The sequence below is a fragment of the Coccinella septempunctata genome, chromosome 8 (assembly GCF_907165205.1).
Source record: "Coccinella septempunctata chromosome 8, icCocSept1.1, whole genome shotgun sequence".
In the NCBI taxonomy this organism is placed as follows: domain Eukaryota; kingdom Metazoa; phylum Arthropoda; class Insecta; order Coleoptera; family Coccinellidae; genus Coccinella; species Coccinella septempunctata.
Genome location: NC_058196.1, coordinates 5,050,830 through 5,055,234, shown reverse-complemented (window position 1 = coordinate 5,055,234; position 4,405 = coordinate 5,050,830). Strand labels below are relative to the sequence as shown.

Below are 4,405 nucleotides of genomic sequence, written 5' to 3'. Positions count from 1 at the left end.
GGAAATTTGAAATGGAGAGCGCCGAAGGCGCGTGGCCGGGTAGAGCGGTAAATGGAACGCAAGAGTAATAATCGAGCTTTCCGAAAATGCCTAGATCGTATTTTTACCCCGTCTAAAAGTGTCCGAAAATTGCGTGAGAAAATCGCGAAATTCACGATTTTCGCGAAAAGGTGCCAAAGTTATTTGATTAGCTTGAGAGATCCGCGGTAGCTCGAGAGCCGGGATGGGTGTCGAACTAAGCTCGAAGAACCCGAAATTAAAATAGGCCTGTTTTTTTTCCCGGAGCCCGAACGATATTACCTAAAAAAGCGTAAGAATTTCGAAAATTTTTGACGTCTACGAAAATTTGATAAATTAATTTCCAAGAGCATAGAGGTAATTTCTGACGTTTCGAAAGGGGTTTTTGCAGTTTTTGGAAACTCAAGTCGATTATTATATGAATAATGCCAAAATAGGGAAGATAAATGCTAGAGAATCATTCTCCATATCCCGTAGCATCTCCAGGTACCCATATTTCGGCTCAATATGTACAGGTAAGTTTGCAATTTTCGATATTACGAAACCACCTCGGTTGAGCACCGTTCATAACCTTCGTTTTGGCCCTGAATATTTTCAGTAATTTCGTGATTTTCAGCGTTGAAATTAAAAAAAATAAATTTATATTAGGAATGTTGAGGTCACTATTCAGCTAAAAATAAATTAGAATTTTAAAATTTCCATAATTTTTCAATTCCTATAACGTGTTTTCCTGTCATTCGACTAAAAAGAGTTGTTACTCTTTGTCCTCAAGCAAGTTTCATTTTACTGTTGACGGACCGTGAAAAAATCGATGCAAATTTTTAAGGTTTAATTATTATTCAAATTGAAGGATATATTTAATATATTTACTACATTTCTCTCCGTACGATAGTACTTCGAAGCTCACATCACAGTTGAATTTTTTCCCATAATCGGAAAGTTAGGTTATTATTGAATTTCCAGATATGAAAGACAGTTCTTCGACGTGAATTTGTATCAAAATCGGATGTGATAACTGATAGTTTATTTTGTCACTAATAATACTTATTTTTCAGGCACATATTAATTCATCATATCAAGAAATGTATGAAATTCATAAATGTCAAATATCATCTATCGGAAAGTCTCATTTTAAATAAAAAAAGCTACTTCAGGGGTAAGCTTCTAAGCAATTGGTTCAAAAGAGTTTCTATTTGAAGTATATGATCCATTTGTCAAGTTTACATAATGGATTTCAGATTAAATTACATGCAAACTCACAGAATGGGAAACATCCTTAATCTTGGTGTATGAACATTTCTAGATAACAAACGGTTATTGGGGGTGAGTCTGCACAGAAAATCGACCAGGAGATTCTATATTTTATAATTGAAATTTATTTTCAGGCATATATAAATTTATCAGATCAAGAAATGTATAATATCATCTCTCGGACAGTGTTATTTGGTAAAAAAAAATGTTCTTCAGAGTAAGTTTCTCAAGCAGTTCGTTCAGGAGAGTTTCTATGTGGAGCAAATGATCTATTTCGATTCTTTTCAACTGAACACAACAGATTTCTGACAACTTTCAAGCAATTGGGTAGTGTACGGAGATGATTTTCTTAGGCTAGATCTATGGAAAAATATGTTTTGAGATAAGTTATTCAGTTGGAATGATATAATGATTATTGAAACACAATCTATGAGTGAGTTTTTGCGTTAAAATTCTATATTTATAGACATTTGTCAGGTTCTCCCATTTGGGGTAAGATTTTTGCTATTATCGTAGAGAGAGGGACCCTGTAGGTTTTTGTTCAAAATAAACAGAATTAAACGTTATAATGCTTGAAATTTTTATAATTAGGCTCCTTTCCCATTCCATATAACAGATTTTAGCCAATTTTTAAGCTTTTTGATTATTGTACGAGGATTATTGTATTTAATCATTCCAGATGGGAGGAAAAATGTTTTCGAATAACTTATTTGAGTGGAATGATATAATGATTATTGGAATACAATGGCAGGGTGTGTTTTTTGCGTTAAAATTCTACTTTTATAGATTTTTGGCCAGTTATTCTCATTTCAGGTTAGTGTTTTGTTTCATCGTAGAGAAAAAACTTTGTAAGTTTCTATTCAAGATGAACTGAATGCATGAAATCTCCGTTATAAGGCTTCTGTACAACTGAATATAACTGATTTTCGCCAATTTTTGAGCAGTGTATGAGATTATTTGTTTTCTTTCGTGAAATTTGCGACAATGCCTGTATATATCGAACACTGTGAATTTTGTGTGTTACTACGTATTGTATAGTATTCGCGTATCATTAAGTGCGAGGGCCGTAGGCATGAGCTACGGGCGGAAGGCGAATCGCGAGGGCCGAAGGCCCGAGCTACGGACAAAAGGCGAATCTGTCCATGAAGGTGAATCTACCTACAAGGTGGATCTCCTGGCTATACTGATCTGCCAAAAAAGGTAGATCTATCAATAAAGGTAGATCTATCAATAAAGGTAGATCTATGGGCTTACTAGTTAATACTATAACGTTGATAAAAAATGATCACCGAATCGTATCAAATTTTTTGCCACGTTGAAGTGTCGGTGGAGGGTATGGGAAATTTGAAATGGTGAGCGCCGAAGGCGCGTGGCCGGGTAGAGCGGTAAATGGAACGCAAGAGTAAGAATCGAGCTTTCCGAAAATGCCTAGATCGTATTTTTACCCCGTCTAGAAGTGTCCGAAAATTGCGTGAGAAAATCGCGAAATTCACGATTTTCGCGAAAAGATACCAAAATGATTTGATTAGCTTGAGAGATCCGCGGTAGCTCGAGAGCCGGGATGGGTGTCGAACTAAGCTCGAAGAACCCGAAATTAAAATAGGCCTGTTTTTTTTCCCGGAGCCCGAACGATATTACCTGAAAAAGCGTAAGAATTTCGAAAATTTTTGACGTCTACGAAAATTTGATAAATTAATTTCCAAGAGCATAGAGGTGAATCGATCACGTCTGACGTTTCGAAAGGGGTTTTTGCAGTTTTCGGAAACTCGAGTCGATTATTATATGAATAATACCAAAATAGGGAAGATAAATGCTAGAGAATCATTCTCCATATCCTGTAGCGTCTCCAGGTACCCATATTGCGGCTTAATATTTACAGGTAAGTTTGCAATTTTCGATATTACGAAACCACCTCGGTTGAGCACCGTTCATAACCTTCGTTTTGGCCCTGAATATATTCAGTCATTTCGTGATTTTTAGCGTTGAAATTGCCAAAATAAATTTATATCAGGAATGTTGAGGTCACTATTCAGCTAAAAATAAATTAAAATTTTAAAATTTCCATCATTTTTCAATTCCTATAACGTGTTTTCCTGTCAAGTGTTGAGGCAAAGAGGAACAAGAGATTTCACTCCTCGAATTTAGTTCCCGAGTCTATGTCGATGGTGGGGCGACCTTGCAATGCTTTGCCCCGGACCAATTTCCCACTTGCCTTTTAGTTTCGAGGGAGCCAATCAGATCGCAGGAATTTCGAATGGCCAATCAGATTGAAGATTCAGTCGAACAGAATCAGCTGGTCTCGTGTTTTGATTGTCAAATTGAAAGCAAATAATTCTTGGTTAAAAGTGTTTTCGTAATCCAATATTTTCATTAGAATGAAGAATAATTTATGAATTTATGAATAATATCGATAAATAGGCCACTCCAACCCGCTGTCAGATAGATATCAAAATAGAATTGTGGAGGATTAACAGGTGTTGTGTACGGAAATAAAACGAATAAATCATATAATTAGGAATATTATTGTAATTTTAGTTAATATACGTACATTGAATTAGCATTAAATTCTTCGAGTGAGGAATTTCACTTGTAATGTAGTCCACAATTTTTGTGAGGTTAGAAGGTTGGAATGGCTTCGATTCGTAAGAGTTTCAATCATTTTCTTCATAATTCAACAGACAATCATATTGACAATATCAATGTTTCTAGAGGATAGTTCGTGATAATTTAAAATTCAGAAAATAATAATCTGTTCCGTCTGCTAGGTTATGTTTGAATATTTCGAATTTGACATAAGGGACTCCGCCCATTTCTGCTCAAGGTCAAAGTAACACGCAGCGTCATAATAGTAGAGTGAAATCTCTTGTTCCTCTTTGGTTGAGGGCAAAGATTATAGAGTAGGAAGATGGGAAACGACCCTACTAATCTAGTACTAAAAACCGACTACACTTTGGGCCTGTGTTTCACATACTGAGAAATTAGATGGCGCTGAAATCGTAATGTCAAACAGTAAAATTACAGTTGTCTGCTTTGTAATTTTAGGGCGCGAAATTCGAATTTTATTCCTAGTATTGGATTCGAATATCGACTTAGTCGAGACCAGAAAAAAACATCCTGAGCGACAAAACAGTACCAG

The 4,405-nt window shown here is 35.7% G+C and overlaps 1 long non-coding RNA gene across 2 annotated transcripts; it reads left to right on the top strand.

Moving 5' to 3' along the window:
- Positions 1–539: 539 nt before the first annotated feature.
- On the top strand, positions 540–1,847 carry LOC123319582. Of its 2 annotated transcripts, XR_006538538.1 has the most exons (3): positions 799–1,174; positions 1,257–1,341; positions 1,404–1,847. It is a non-coding gene; the product is annotated as an uncharacterized LOC123319582 (long non-coding RNA). The 2 variants fall into 2 exon arrangements; XR_006538537.1 differs by having other exon boundaries at positions 540–1,341.
- The last annotated feature ends 2,558 nt before the right edge of the window (positions 1,848–4,405 follow it).